The following is a 16,834-nucleotide window of genomic DNA, read 5'->3' as shown; positions in this document are numbered from 1 at the left end:
TGTAGCTTTTCTATGTGGCTTGGGTCTCTCACAGCATGGTGACTAGGTTCTAAGAGGCAGCACCTAAACAACAAAAGTCCCAAAAAAGTGGGAAGTAAAAGGTAGTGATTCCCTTAAAAAGGCTAGATCTGAAACTGGCCTCTCTGGTTTGAGTGTGTCCCCCAAATTCATATACTGAAAACTTAATCTCTAAATTCATATGTTAATGGTATTCAGAGGAGGGGCCTTTAGGAAGTAATTGTGAGATTTATGGGACATAGGCTATACTCTCAAGAGTGGGTTAATCCATTCCTGGATTAGTGGATTAATGGGTTATCAGTGGTGTGGCTTTGTTACAAAAGTCAGTTTGTCTCGGTCTTTCACCACCGTGATATATTCTCTGCGCTGTGACCCGGTAGGAAGGCCCTCACCAGATGCTGAGCAGATGTCGTGCCTTGCTCTTGGATTTCCCAGCATGCAGAACCATGAGCTAAATAAATCTATATTATTTATAAATTATCCAGTCTGTGAAATTCAGTTAAAAACAAAGGAAAACAGAAAATTGGAACCTGGAGTAGATCATTGCAATCAGGGTACCTGAAAATGTAGAAGTGGCTTTGATGGGCAGAGATTGGGAGAGAAAAGGAGGTATGGCCCAAGACTTATTTGCCAAAGAGATGAGCACAGATAAAGGGGGCCAGGTGGCATTTCTTAACCCAATGAGCAAAAGGCCCCCAGGGTATCTTGGAGATCTCTGAAGCTGCCCCTTCCATCACAGGTTCAGAAAATGTTAAGATCTTGGGGACAAAAAGATCTTGCTGCTCTGAACTGCCTTGAGTGTCTGCTCCCCACCCATGTTCCAGCTGTGGCTAAAGTGGACCCAGGTGCAGCTCAACTCACTGCTCTGGAAAGTACAAGCTATAAACTTTGGCAGGATCGCACCACCCCGTGGTTCAAGCAGGTCCATGTGTGGTTCATGCCTCTGCTCCAGAGGGTACAAGCAATGAGCCTTGGCAATGTCCACATGGTGCTAATCCTGCAGGCATGCAGGACACACGGGCTGTGTGGTCACGGCAGCTTCCACTGTGATTTCAGAGGATGTCCTGAACAGTCTGGGGGGGGGGGGCAGGCAGAAAACTTCCATAGAGGTGAAGTCATCAGAGACAGTACCAGGGAAATGCCCATGTGAAAAGAGGGCCCAAGTTGCTGCTGAATGTCCCCACCAGAAAAGTGTTTAATGGAGCCTCAGGGGCAGGACAAACTCTTGAGTTCCCAGCAGTGTAGAGCAACCAGCATGCAATACCAGTGGGGACAGCTGTCATGAGACTCTGAATGGAGAGAGCTGAAGTGTGGGCTGAGCCCAGCACAGCCATAAGGGTGGGACTGCCAAGGCTCTGGGGGCCCTGATCCCCATACCAGTGTGTCCAGGAAGCAGGACACAGAGTGAAGAAAGATTATTCTGGAGCTTTAAGGATTAACATGGTTTCCTCTGTTGGGTTTTGGACTTATGTGGGGCCTGTCACTCCTTTCTTTTTGCTTATTTTTCCTTTCTGGAACTGGAATGTCTATCCCATGTGTTTTGGAAGTAGATAACTTGTTTGATTTTACAGTCTCATGGTTGGAGTGCATTTGCTGCAGGCATACTTTGAGTGGCACTCGGATCTAATTCAGATGAGACTGGACTTTGGAGTTTTAAATTGGTGCTGAAATAAGTTCCAACTTTTGAGACTATTGGCATGGAATGAATGCCTTTTGCATGTGAGGACATTAACTTTGGGGGCCAGGGCTGGAATGCTATGGATTGAGTGTGTCCCCCAAATTTATGTGTGAGGAATATTCATAGGTTAAAGGTATTTGGAGGAGGGATCTTAGGGAGGTGACTGGGACACAAGGGCTCTGTTCTGATGAATGGATTAATTTATTAATAGATCAATATATTAATGAATTGTTGGGTTTTCATGGAACTGGTTCTGTACAGAAGCCAGTTTGATTCTGTCTTATCATGTGATACCTTTCGCCATGAAGAATTCTTCTTCTTTCTTTTTTAATTGCAACACTAGGGATTGAACGTGGAACCTCAAAACATGCTAGATAGTGTTCTCCAAATAAGCTACCTCCCCATTCCTTTAATTTTCACCCCTTTTTTCCTTGCAGTGCAGGGTTGAGGGAGAACAGAGGGAGAGACACAGATCAAGACAGGGTGAGGGAGCCTTTTAAATTTTTCTTTTGAGACAGGGTCTCACTAAGTTGTGAGGCTCTCTTGGAACTTGCTGTCCTCCAGCCTCAGTCTCTTGAGGAGTTGGGATTACAGGCATGTGCTACCATTTCTGGTGCCATAACTATTCTTGATAAATGACCCAACCTTTAGTATTTAGTTATACCAAAGAAAATGGGCTAAGACATTGACATAGGATCACGTCTGCTACATTTTATTTGCCTTGGATGGATTCAAGGGTAGAAGCACACTCTACCTCACAATGAAGAAGGGGTGACAAAAAAATGTACCACCCTCTTTAAACCCACCCCATTTTCCAATTTCCTTTCTAGAATCTCCCCCCACCCCAAATCCTCTAAGGGGTTTCTATTTAAGTCAGATAAGTCTATGAGCTCTCCCCAAATAGACCTAGTTGTTCCTCTTCTCTCTGTCCCAGAGAATGCCCAACCCTCATAAAGCTTTTCCTCAGATGCCCCTATCCTCTGGGAGATCCCCAAACTGACTGTCAGAACTGGCCATCATCCGTCAAAGTCTCATGTGTCGTTTTATGACATCACATGGGCCTGTCATTTGGCCCTTTCCAGGTTTGAATCTTCCTTCGGAACATCATTTCCCATGGAGTGGGCTTTATACTTCGTGGCTTCATGCCTAAGCTTGGTGTAAGTTTTCCCCTTGATCACTGCTTGGTATTCTCTGAGCTGAATGATATGCCGTGGGGGAGGTAGTGGTGGAAGGGAATCGACATTTATTGAACACTTGGGGGTCAAGCGTGATGCCAAGTGTTTAGGCCTCCATCATCTCACGTGTTCTTCATGCTCATCCTATAAAATTGGTGATATTATTCCCAGATGACAGAGGAGGAAGCCGAGTCCTTAACTTGCCCTGCTGAGAACTACCACTCAGTGGAGAACCGGAATCCAATTCAGGTCTGTCTGATGTCAAAGCCCTTTCCTTGCATGGCCCTGCCCACAGCTCCCTGGAGATGACACTCTCTGGGAAAAGAAGAAACTGTGTTAGAGACTGCAGACGGTGGTTTCTAAAGCACTTGAGCCATAAGAGGGCATCTTCTCGGGAGCCCCTGCTGCGTGCAGGCATGGACTTTGCCTGGGACCAAAGCTAAACATTAACTCGCTCAAACTTTGCCTTTTCTTTCTTATTTTCCAACTCCCATGACTCCCGGTGGCTTTGGTCAAATAGACGCTATCCATTATTATTCCATTTTAAACAGCTTCCGGGCATCATGACAGCATGTTTGGAAACACTGTGGCATATTTGTGGTGATTAAACTTCCCTGAAACATCTGGATTCCCGGCTTCCACGGGCCTGGTGGCTCCAGCACCACCCGGGAGCCCCCCACTTAGGCCTTTATTTGAGGAATCTCAAGCGAGTGCTTGTGACTCTTTCTCCCCAGCCTCAGAGGGGACAGAAATCGCTGCCCAGGCATTTCCAGAGGGTTTCGAGGGGATCAAAGAGAGAAAAGCAAACACTGAGGAAAAATGTGCTATTTATTCTTGGAACAAAGTTACATTGGCAGCCTTCTCCTCTCCAGTAATACTTGTTTTCCTGAAAGGATTACACTTGCGTTGGCTTCCTCCCTCGGGATTTAGCTGCCACTCAGCTCATGACCTGTAACTCCGATCTCCCGCCCTCTCCCAACCATGCTTTCAGTTTTCTCATAGGCTGGGCAAAAATTAAAGAGATTAAAATCACCCATGGGAGAAAGTGGGTTAGCGCAGCTGCTGTGAATGCCCTGCGTCAGCAACCCAGGTCAGCAGCTCGGATAAACTGGCCATGTGAGCCGCCTTCCTGGGCCACAGATCGGGCATCCTGGGCCTTTCAGCCTCTCTCTGGGCAAGACTTGAGAAGGGTGGGGCTGAGTGAGAAAGGATGCCCGGTGGAGATATCTTTTTTTCTTTCTCTCTCTTTTTTTTTTTTTTTTGGTCTGGGGATGGAACCCAGGGGCACTTTACCACTGAGCTAAATCCCCAACCCTTTTAATTTTTCTATTTTGTGATAGGGTCTCACTAAGTGGCCCAGGCTGGCCTCCAACTTGTGATCCTCCTCCCTCAGCCTCCTGAGTAGTTGGGGGAGACCAGGCGTGTGCCACTACTCCCAGCGTCCTAGAGGTGTATTTAGAAAAACAACTCCACGCAGGTTCTTTATGGGCATTTCTGCTTTTAAATCAATAGTTAAATTCATGGATGGTTGTATGGCAGAATAATTTTCTGGGATATTTGAGTTTTGTTCTCTTGGCTATAGTTTTTATTCTTTCTCCGGGAGGTAGCAAATGCTTTGTGTTCCTCATCTTTCTGTGAGAGTTTTTGTTGCAGGGCTGAAAACAGACTTTCTAGTAGGAGAAGGATTCCTCTTCCTATCTGTGTTTTGGCTGGCTGCATTCATTGAGGGGAATTCTGCTGCTCTGGGCTGAGGTGGGAGGGAGGCTTTGCATTTCTAAGGATGCACAGCCTGAGGAGAGACTAGGAAAGTCCCCTAAAAATGGAAGTGTGGCATCAATGACAGTGTCCATGAAGTGTGACTACCTGGACTCTGCCTTCCCACGGCACCCACCCCGGGGGCTGCTGGGAGAGATGAGAAGTAGAGGTGGGGTAGAGCAAACTAAACATGAAGGACTGTGGCCTTGAGGATCCTTGTGGAAAAAATATCTAGGTTCGATCCTCAGGTGAACTTGCCTCATGGTTCCATGCAGGCTTGGACAATCAGCTGGATGTGGTGACCATGTAGACAGAATCTGGAGAGCTTTCTGTGCATGTTCTATATCCTGCCAGTCACCAGGGGCCTCCACATGTCCCTGGGGTGGGGATATGCTCCAATAATGACTGAAATTACAGCGAGTAGAGCGCCCTGAGCAAATTAAATTCAATTTAGAGAAACAAAATAAATGTGATGTTTCTTGCACCCTCATTATGTAGCAGGTGCTGTACTAAACTCTGGGGACAGAAAGATGAAGAAGCACAGAGCTCAGATCTGGGCGAGGCCACATAGCACAGAGCTTTACGATAGAGATAAGCCACTGAAGACCTAGAAAGGATCCCTGCCGCTGCCTCTACTGGGGGACAGAAAAGACCTCCTGGAATTGTTCACCTTGTTCTGAGATGATCTGGAATTCTTCAGAGAAGTACAGGGGCAGGGGGGTGGGGTGGAGTCGAGAACATACCGTACCAAGGTACAGAGCGTGAAATGGCATTACGTGTTGGGGAAACTGTACAGAGGCTGACGTGGCTGAAGCATAAGACAGGTTGTTACTGAGTGGATACAGAGGCAGGTAGGAGCCAGCCCTCTGCATTCTATGCTAAGGAGGCTTCACTTGACCCTGGAGATATTTTAATGATTAAACAGTTGCATTTGTTATGAGTCAAAGTCAGTGCAAGAAGGTTGCAAAGGAGGAATGATCTCGGAGGTGGGAGGGGATCTCAGAAATGGGGAAATTCAGAAGTGAAGGGAGAAGAGTGTGAAGAAGGCTGAGAGCACCACAGATAAATGCAGACAGATGGAAACACAGACACAGAGACAGCCACTCAATGAAGGCAGTTCCAGGCAGGACAAAAACCAGACTACCATGATGAGCTATGGGTCCAATGAGGGTTCAGAAAGTGGTGGTGGGTAGGGAAGACATCCATTTGTCTGAGAAGTTTTGTTATGGAAAAAAAAAATAAAGATGCAAAAAATATCTAAAAATATGAAAAGTCTATGCAATAATTTATTAACATATTTTATTTGTTTGATTTTTATTATATAGACAATTTATAACTGTATAGATGGAGACCTTGTGGTTAATGAGCATGATGTGGGATAGTTAAGCTAATTAACATATCCATCACTTCAAATGCTTATCATTTTTCATGATGAAAACATTTGAAATTTACTCTTAGCAATTTCAAATATACAATACACTGTATTCACCATGCTGAGCAATAGAAGTGGAAAAAACTCCTTATCCCTCCTGAGAGTTTGTACCCCATTCTCCCCCCCACAAGACTCTATAGCCACCATTCTAATATCTGCCTTGGTGACCTTCGCTGTTTTAGATTTCACACGTAAGACAGGCTGTACAGTTCTTGTCTTTCTCTGTGTGGCTTTTTCCACTTAGCTTATGATTCTCTAATTTCCTTCATGTTCTTAGTAATGGCAGAATTTTATTTCTTTTTTTAAGGCTGAATAGTATTCCGAGGTCCAGCTTTTCTTTATCCATTCATCTGCTGGTGGACACTTAGGTTGATTCTGTATCACAGCTATTGTGCACGATGCTGCCATCAACATGGGAGGGAAGACATCTTTTGACAAATTGATTTCAAATCTTTTGGGTAAATACCCAGAAGGAGGATTGCTGGAGCATATGGTAATTCTATTTATAGTTTTTTTTTCCCCCCAGGAACTTCCATGCAGTTGGCCATAGTGACATTTAACATGTTTTAAATGATGGGGGATGAGGGGTTCAGGCATGTTCAAAGCTGAGGGCAAGGAGACAGTGGGAATGATTAAAGATGAGGAAGGAGGAAGTGAAGCTGAGGAAGAAAGGTCTGGCAAGCAGGGGCTTGAAGCACAGAGAAGACCCCAACCTGAATCCCATGTGCCCAGGGGACTTGAAGTCACTCATCCGTGTGAAAGCTCTGTTGCCCCGCACAGCTCATTACAAGTAGATCCTGTGCTGCCAGGGAGTAAACCATTAAAAATAAATCAATGACTCACCAATTATATACTATAGACATATTAATCAGATTTGATAATTTAAAGGATTCCTAAGGAGGGACGCTTTGGTGAAGTAAATGAATCAGCCTTTTATTTATTATCTGATCTTAGGATCAAAAATCTCAGATTCCTTGTTTACACCTCCAGTAGGTCCCTAAGTTGGTCTGATGCATCCACAGAGGAGGCTCACCAGCTACGGATTGCAGGTGCTCCTTTGGGAATGGAAATCACCCCAATTTGGATATTGCTAACCAGTTAGTTTGATTAGATCTTGCACACTTGAGCCTAAGGACAGTCTGCTCTGGCCCTTGCTACTGCAAATTTTATAAATCCGAAATGTATGTGCTGTGGGGTTTTCAGAATCCCACACAGTCATCTGTTCTGCTAAGTCTGCACTCCTACAGGAAATCAAGAGGTTTGGGATGATTTGTCTTGAGCTGTGTATGCCCATTTATCTTTCAGACCAAGATTCTGCAGAGTTATGGGAACTAATTCTGAGGAATTTGGGAGAATTGCAAGTAATCTTATCATGCAACACTGAAATAGGGCTCAGTTTTCAGATCAGTTATGCTGTCAGGTTGAGCTGCTTTGATTCAAATTTATACTTTATTCCAAACTCTAGCACCTCCTTTTGTTCTAAATGCATAGCTTTCTGTATAAGATGGGCAGCTTTTTGATAGGGCATGGGACTAAAATGTAGCAGGGTATCTCAATTTTATGAGTCAATGGTATTTCCAACATAAAATAGACATAGACATTTATTTTATTGACAACTTTATGGACCATGTATATTATGACTAGGGATCTAGCTTGCATATTCTTAAAGAAGAAGAATTAGCAATTTCTCTAGGCATGCTAAATAGTTTCATTGACTCAGTTTTTGTAATTGAAACCTCTCTTTTTTACGGTAGCTTCCTGTTGGTTAGGAAGGGACTGCTTTACACAGATGATTTATTAATGTTAAGTTTCTGCTTATTTAACCTTGTTAGCCAAGATGAAGAAAGTAGAGGGGCTGTCAACCCTGGGCACTAGAATTTCCCTGTAAAAAACATGGAGGGAAAGAAAAGAAGAAAAATTTATATTAAGCTATGTTTATGGTTTAACTGGTGAAATGTTTTGATTTAAAACCTATCATTAATCAGAAATAATGTTGCAGTGGGCAGCAACTGGATAGAGAAATATTTTGATTTCTACTCTATTACTCCAAGCAAGAAGATAAAGTGATTGAACCAAGAGTATTCAGATCTCTCCTCCTCTGATTGGCAAATAATTCAATGACATAAGCCTGCACTCTGTAATAGAGCAGATAAAGTCAATGCTTAATTCATGCTTTCTTCTCACAATTTCATCATTTTGGGCAAGATTATTTTTTTGGGGGGGTACCAGGGATTGAATTCAGGGCACTCAACCACTGAGCCACATCCCCAGCCCTATTTTGTATTTTATTTAGAGACAGGATCTCACTGAGTCACTTAGTAGCTTGCCATTGCTGAGGCTGGCTTTGAACTTGCAATCCTCCTGCCTCAGCCTACCAAACTGCTGGGATTACAATCATGTGCCACTTCGCCCGGCGGAAGATTATTTTTTAAGAAAGGTAGGGAATGTGATTAGGGCATTGTGGGGGTATAGCTGTGTAGTTCATATTCCCTGGAACTTTTAGTCCTATTAAAAGTTGTCTTTGACAACTAAATGGTGTTTCTAAATGGTGTTCCTGGAAAGAAAGACGAAGTATGGAGGATGTAGTTTTTATAATTTGGTTATATCCACCTCAGAGAAGGTACAACTGTAAATGTTGATTTATTTGGTGATTAGAGGCATCAGACTTTATGAAAAATTGGTGGAAGTTTGGATGTAAATAAGGGGTGCTGTGTTCTTTGACCTCTGGTGTCTGGGAGGTGTTAGTAACCAACACTATCAAATGACCAGCTTCAACTCAGAACACAGTCATGGGATGAATGAATTTAAAGGCCACCTAGCTAATGACCATCCATGGGCCTTAACAGAAATCCCATTCCTTTGCTGAGGAATGTAATGGCAGAGATGAATCAATTGGTTAAAAATGAAAGAGGTAGAGAAAGGAAGGAGGTGAGAAAGGTCAGTTGTTATTCTGCTTTCTTCAAACTAACATTTTAAACAAGTGTACATTTTCTTTTCAAGATCACTTTGGCTAAGATGAATAGATATGAAACTACCGTAGGGCAAAGCATTAAAAAAAAATTCTTGGCCTCTTGATTTTTCCTAAAGTGACATCATTAATGGTGACACATTGGTGTCTCTGTCTGCACATCCATTAGCTTCTCATTGGGCCATGAGGCAATTTCCTTTGTCCCTCATTATTTAGTTTACATGACTGCCTTGCTCCTGCACTCCTGGAGATCATTTACTACTTCTGGAACTAATAAGAGCTGGAAGTTTGAAGGTTTCTTGTAAATAGCAGTGCCATAGTAGAAGCAGGCATGGATTCTGGTTTCAATCATTTGTACTTTCCTAGGGTGGAACCAGATTCCCTACCCTTGACTAGGCGGGGGTTACTCTGAATTTAAAGCAGAGGTTAAGTCTAGGGATTTTTGTCCATTTGGCATTGTCTCCTTTTTTGGATTGGGGATTGAATCCAAGGGTGCTTTACCACTAAGCTACATTTCCTCAGCCCTTCAGATTTTTTTAATTTTGAGACAGGATCTCACCAAGTAGCTGAGGCTGGCCTGGAACTAGCGATCCTCCTGCCTCAGCTTCCCTAGTAGCTGTGATTACAGGGATGCTCCCCCGAACTCTGCAGGCATTGCTTAATATGCCTTGGATGGGGGAGTGATTTTGGTGTTTTCCTTTTCCTGATGACTTTTGGAAACAACCCATTCCTAGACTGAACTCCTTACTGATTTATAATCTCCTCTATCTGTGAGGACTCAAATTTTTTTCTCTACATTTCCTACAAAAGTGATTCTGCATCCTGACTACATGTATGAATTACCTGTAAAGCATTAAAAAAATACAAATAAAAATAAAAAAATTCTACCCTAGAGATTCTGACTCAGTTGTTCTGGTCTGGAACTCATCCTGCAATCTGAGCACACTTCCCAGGTGAGATCGGGTGTAATATGCAGCAAGGTTACCTACGGTATCTAGGACAGTTCTCTGTGAAGGGCAGGCAGTTTCCAGGAAGTGACAGGTATGTTGAATTGCACTGATAAATAAATGTCTACACGATTCTGGGGTGAGGACATTTCTGGACATATCTCACTGTAGGCATCTTGTGGTCCCTTCAGCAGCTCATCATTTTTGGGTGATTCATGATGTCTAAAGGTCTCACTCTAATTCAGCTGGAGCTCTGCTTTTGTGTGTGTGTGTGAGGTGTGTGTGTGTGTGTGTGTGTGTGTGTGTGATTCACCTTTGGATTTTAGACCATAGTTTGCTCATTAGTAAAATGATGATAAAGTCTGGGGTTGTGCTTTTGTTTGAAGCAAAAACTAGCAGAAATTTGCCCCAGTGAGCTTATGTCAAATCATCAAATTGCTGTCATTGGAAACACAGATGGAAGTTTGAAAATAGAAGCAGCAGCATTGTGGCTGGGGTCATGTCTAACAGTAGCTAATCAATAGGGCCCATGATGACATGGATGTAGTGATCCTCCCATTAGCTCTTATCTTCATGATATTTGAGCCTCTGAGGGAAAGCCATGGCCTACTCTCACTGAGTTTTGAACCACCATGCTTCCTCTGTATGAACTTAAGGGGCCCATGGGTCTAGATGTTCTCCATGGGTTGGCCTGTATGAGGGATGGTGGTTCCCTGCTCTGATCGCCAGTGACTTGAGAGCCCTGTGGACTCTGCAGGGAGGCCCAGCCGATTGGCACCATCTGCCCACATCAATAAGGCTCTCACTCTGAAAGCCCCAGATCACAGCCCTGAGCCTGAACCCAGGCATGGATCCTGAGCTGTGGATCCTGGTTTCCTGCCATGAACCCCTTTCAGTTCCCCACTTCTGGTTAGAACCATAGCCGCACACTGTGCACATGGACCCCTCCTCTGCTCTGCCTGGGTTATCCTGTGCATTTCCACTCATCTTCTGTTCCCTGACTGCCTCTGCCCTGAAGGCCATCCCAGCAAACCCTGCAAGGCCTGGTTGAGCGGCTTCATAAGGCAGCCACTAAGCCTCTGCCCTGGTCTAGCATAGGGGCTTCGTGTCCCTTCCTCCTGTCTAATCTGAAGTCTTATCTATTTATTTCTTATTTTTTGTAATTCTGAGGATTGAACTCACTATACTTTATTGCTGAGCTACATTTTCAAGTCCCTTTTATTCTTTATTTTGAGACAGGGTCTCACTAAGTTGCCCAGGCTGGCCTCCAACTTGTGATCCTCCTGCCTCAGCCTCCTGAATAGCTAGAATTACAGGTGTGTGTCTCCATACCTGGTTTAACTGGGAGTCTTAATCGGTATTTAATTCTTTATTGTTATTCCTCTAGGGATGGAAATTAGCTGGAAATTAGATGGAAATTAGTTGTGCTTTCATGGAAGCACCACACCTATCCTCTTGGGATAGATCACCCCAGGGTTTTCAGTTTTTCTTAGTCTGTGGGTTATCTCCTCTGATCTTTTCTCAGGCAACATGGTGTGGAGCTGCCACAGTAGCTTAATAAAAACACAATCAAGGGAGCTTTCTTTTACAGGTGAGGAAATAGGTTACTGAGAGTTCCAATGACCTGTAACCATAATAAGTGAATTTCAATGAGGATTCTTCCTCCCTGGAAGGAGGTGGGAAGGGTGGTAGTGGATGAGGTCAATGGAGGCAGCAGACTGAACTTAAGAAACTTGGGCTTTAGGAAAAAAGGTTCACCTCATGTTTCAGTGTTATTTATAAAATGAGAGAACAAGAGTACTTACCCATCAAGATGCTGTGAAAATGAAAAGATATAATTGTATCTATAATTGAGAATTTCCATAAAGGCAGAGGTACATGCGCGAGCGCGCACACATACACACACACACACACACACACACACACACACACACACAACCAGGAAGTGGGTACTTTGAGGAGTCTTCTTTTTTTAAAAAAATATATTTTTTAATTTCCAGTATGATTTCCTCTTTGACTAGTGTTTTTAAAATTTTATGTATTAATTTTTGTGATGCTGGAGATCAGACCCAGAGCCTCATGCATGCCAGACAAACACTTTACCACCAAGCTACATCCCCAGTTCCTGAGGGGATCTTCCTCTAAGACTCAGTCATAGCCCACAGATCCTCTGACTTAGCCCCTGCAAGCATCTGCCTGTGTAGGATCCTGGAGCAGTCACTTCTTTCAAGATTTGTTTCCATTCAAGAATGCCTGCTCTGGAGAATGATGTGTAGGAGCCCTAAGGAGGCTCTCTGGCCAGCAACAGATGCACTGATGTTCTGCTTCACAACAGAGGCAGGGGCTACCCTATATAGAAGCTCTAGTTTTTTCATACCTGTTATTCCTAAAAGGTGATGAAGTTCAAAAGTTCAACAGCATTTGCTTCATTTTAACAAAAATAAGGCAATGTTTATAAAGTAGGATGCTCAGGGGCTGGGAGTTTGGCTCAGTGGTATAATGCTTGCCTAGCATGCACAGGGCCCTGGGTTCAAGTCCCAGCACTGCTAAAATAAATAAATAAATAAACAATACTGAGCCTAATGACTGATGTGTATTGTTTAACATATATTGCCAGTTCTTAGTAGTCAGAGTAATTTCACATCTAAAGCTAGACTGGGTCCGAGTGCTTCCAGGATCCTTTCTCCAGCTTGGGGGGGAGGAAATGAACAGAACCAGTGGTCACTAGAACTTAGTCTAGAGCCAAATGGCCCCCTAGCAATTCTATATTCACCCACTGGCAACTGTGCCATATTCATTCGTTCATTCATTCATTCATTCATTCATCATACATTTACTGAGCACCAGTTGTGTGTGGCCCTATGCTCAGTGCACAAATCTCTGAACTCTCCGGTGCTGGTTGTGTCCTGGGCTGGCAAACATAGCACTATGTCAGGAAACCTGACTTTGGCCATGCCTCTCCAGCTGCCTGCTGATAAAGTTGGTGAGTTAGAGAGTGCTCTGCTGATGGCACTTTGCATGCTGGGCTATGGAATTTGGAGTCAGTCAAGTGTGTGTTCTTTTTACAGATAAGGAAAGTGTATCTGAGGGAGAAGAGCTTACCCAAGTTCAAGATAGTAATTTAGTGATTGTCTGAGGCTAGAACCTGGTTCCTTGATTTGTCTGTCTCTTCGTGAGAGCAGGATAACTCGTATTTTCGCTTTCATTTAAACGGGTGCTGTTTTCCTTTCAAGTCAAGGTGTCAAGTTAAATGGAGTAGCTCTTGAGTAGTCTAGTTGCTTCTCAACTCTGTATTAGATCACCTGAAGAGTATTTCCAAAATACTGATATGGGAGCCCCACTCCAGACTAATTAAGTATTTGTGTGGGTGGAGCTGGGGGTTCTTAGTGGTTTTAAAAGTTTCCCAGGTGTTTTTAATATAAAGCCAGGGAATGGAGGTCTATAGTCAGTGGTCTAGAGAACAATGTTTCCAAATTGTAAGGCATACTTGAATCCTTGAATCACCTGGGGAATTGTTAGAATGCAGATTCTGTTCAGTAAATCAAGGAAGTCCTGAGAATCTCCATTTCTAGTAAGTTTTCCATGTTCTATTAATACTGTCTGTTCCTGGACCACACTTCCAGTAGCAGGTCCAGTCGGTGCTGAGATTTTGGTCAACCACTGGTACTTGTTACTCCACCCAGAGTCCTGGGAGTCACTTCTCTCCTGCTCTCTTTCAGTCTCTCCACATCTCCACCCCATAACAGTCCTTCCTCATCAGATATAGGATTCTACTGTACTGCCCCCCTTAGCTCCTATCCTTTCTTGATGGACTTGTCCTGTATTTTTCCCTGTTCCTCAAGATCATTCACAACCTTTGTCCTTTGCTGGACTGCCTCCTGATGGGGCTCTTTCCCTCTTGCCTCTGCCCAGTCTATTTTCACTCAGCAGAAAGCTCACCCACTCCCCGACCCATGACAGCATCCGTGGGGATCTCATCTTCCCTGCATTTGTGACCTGTGATGATTGTCTAGGAACAGGATGCCCTCCTTCTGGTTTCGGTTCTGCATTTCCAACACCGGAGCTCGGGCCCCATCAGATTCTTAATAAATACTTGTCGAATTTAACGAACAAAACCTCAAACCTGAGTGAGCAAGGCCAAAGGCTTCAGCTGCTCTCTTTCCCATAAAAATGAGCATTCCTTCGAGATTATGCATCAGGCTGTAAACTCTTCACTCGGGAAAAAAAAATACAGTTGATCAAATTTAACAAAGTAAGTGGCTATTTCCTGTCTGAGTTGGGTATTTTAATACGGTTCAAAGCAGGCGACAGGACAGAAATGGGAGGATGGATGCTGGCAAGAGCTTGGAGGTCTGCTTCCAAAACTGAGCTTGTCACAGAAGGGGGAACTGCTGGAAGGTTCAGGACAGGGTGGGGACAGCCGCTGGGGAGTCTCTTGGCTTTGGAGACTGTCGGAAGCGCGGGGAAGCAGGCAGGAGTTGGGAACGCAAACTAACTTGGCGCGGAGGGAGGCGCCGCGCGCCGCTGCCGTTCAGGTTTCTTGTCTTGCGAGATCCCACATGGGCCGCTGGCTTGGGGAAGGGGGCGGGGGAGAGGGAGGGCAGGTCCAGAGCCGAGGGGATGGAGGAGGGGAGAGACCGAAGGAAATGAGACAACCTTTTCCTCCCACGGACTCGGGCTCCTGCAGCGTTTGCGGGGCTCAGCACAGTTGTCCGTGAGCCCCGAGGCCGGGACTCCGTGTGCCCAGCTCAGGCCCGACCCGTGCGGGTGGCCGGGATTTCTCTCCGAGACGCCGGTGCCAACCCAAACCCGAGCGGCGCTTTGTCGCGCGTCCTTTCCTCGGTGATCGGCTCCGGGTGCCCCGGCTCGGCCCCCGAGCGCCGGGAGTGCAGCCCCCGGAAGTGCGCGCCTGCGGTCCTGGCGAAGGTAAGCGGCGCCCCAGAGCGCGCCCAGGGCGCAGGGGTGCCGGGCTTTCCCAGCGGGCCCCGGCTTCTCCCGAGCGCCCCCTCTTCGGAAACACCCAGAACACTTAGGACCTGAAACTGCTGCTTTGTTCTCGAACCCCAGCCCAGGTGTTGTAGGCTGAGTCCCCCAGGGATCACTTGCTTCCTAGCATTTTCTTTTTCTTTTTTTTCCTCCTCTTCCTACTATTACCCTGTTGCTGCCTTTGCTCCATACGTTTCTTTTTCGATATCAAACAACTCTTTGCTCCCCATCTCTGCAGCCTGGCTTCGGACTCCTGGTCCTTTCCAAATCTGGGCGCCTCTCTCCTCCACCTCCGGGAGCAGGGCTGAGCCACCCGCCCCGCGACAGTGACTGGCTTTGACCTCGGGCCTGCCCGGGGTTTACCTGCATGAAATTTAAGTGTCGCCAAGTTGAACTATTTACCTGGCTTGTTTTGGAGGCACCCAGCTCCTGGCGCGCGTTGGGCGCACCTCCACCCACCGACCCTGAAATCAGAGTTGCATTGAGGAGTGAAAAGGCTGTTGGCGCCCCCTAAAGCCTCAATGGGATGCTCTGCTAGTGGAGAGGGGTGCAGTCAGCTCCACACCGATAATCTGCGGGTGAGGGGGTCTCACCGACTCTGGGGTGCCCACGATATGGGGCTCTATGGAACGCGGAGGTAAAGGAAAGGTTCGGAAAGAGGGGGCAGAATCGATCATGTAGCACTAACTTTCCATTTTGCTCTAACTGCCTGAGCTCTCACATCAAGCCTATGAATAGGGTCTCCTATTCCTTTTTACAAATGGGCGAAGTGAAATGCAGGGAGATTAAGTAGTCGCCCAGGGCCACACAGTTTGGAAAGGGCCCAGCCAGCATTTAGATCCCAGATCGTCTGTGCTATACACAAAACCTAGTCCAGCGGTAGAGGGTTCCTCTGTACCCTCTGAGCCGCCTCCTGCTTGCTCAGACCATGGGGGACCAGGCTTTTCCCTTTTTGAACAAGTATGTCTTGATGTTTTTTGTTCAAACTCAGACATCCTTGCAATGGAGTGGCCAGCTGAATCTCACTTTCTCATCCCTTCCTTCCCTGCCATCCAGCCTGTCACCAAATCTATAATTCTGTCACAGAAGGCTGGATCAGGACAGGTCCTGGAGCCAGACTACCAGCCTTTGAATCCCAGCAGATGCTGATGCCTTCCTTCCTGTACTTTTTGTAACTGGACTTTCTCATCGGTAAAGTTGGGATGATAGGGTTTTAAAGCAATTGTTTCAACTGGGGTTTTGATTTGCCCCTCAAGAGACATCTGGTAATGAATGTCTGGAGACCATTTTAACCATAAAGTGGGGAGGATGCTATTCACATGGGGCGGGGAGAGATCAGGGGATGTTGCTAAGTATTCTATGTTGCAAAGGACAGCCCATCACCCCTCAAGGAAGAATTATCTGTTCCAAAATATTAATAGTGTGGGTTGAGAAACCCTAGCTTAATGTATCAGGTCAAAGAGTGCCATTATTTCCAGCTCTCCCCTTTCATCTGCTCCTGTTTGTCTGATTATACCAGTCTCTGTCCTCCTATCTCCCCTCATTCCAGAACCAGAATTTGTTGCTAAGCCAAATCAGAACATCTACTCTATTGCCTCATACTCTTTTCTGTTCATTTGTTTTGCTTTATTTACTTTAAGAAAATTTTCAATATTTTTATTGATGCATTATAATCCTACCCAATAGTGGAATTCATTATTACATATTCATAATGCACACAATGTAACAATATAATTTGGTCAATATCTTTCCCCAGTATTTTCCTTTTCCCTTCTCACATCTCTCCCCCTATCCTTTACTAGTCTCCCCTTAATTTTTATGAGATCCCCCACCTTTCTTTTTTCCTCTCTAGCTTCTGCACAGAAGAGAAAATAG

The 16,834-nt window shown here is 45.2% G+C and overlaps 1 protein-coding gene across 1 annotated transcript in view; it reads left to right on the top strand.

Moving 5' to 3' along the window:
* The first annotated feature begins 14,612 nt into the window (after window positions 1-14,612).
* Window positions 14,613-16,834, top strand: part of Eva1a (eva-1 homolog A, regulator of programmed cell death) — a 60,103-nt gene continuing 57,881 nt past the window's right edge. Inside the window, exon 1 of the mRNA XM_026397454.2 lies at window positions 14,613-14,899. The gene's annotated coding sequence lies outside the window, so the exon portion shown is untranslated. The remainder of the gene's footprint in view (window positions 14,900-16,834) is intronic.

Source organism: Urocitellus parryii, chromosome 12 (assembly GCF_045843805.1).
Source record: "Urocitellus parryii isolate mUroPar1 chromosome 12, mUroPar1.hap1, whole genome shotgun sequence".
NCBI lineage: Eukaryota > Metazoa > Chordata > Mammalia > Rodentia > Sciuridae > Urocitellus > Urocitellus parryii.
Note: the sequence above shows the minus strand (reverse complement) of the source record. Positions and strands in the feature narration are given on the sequence as shown.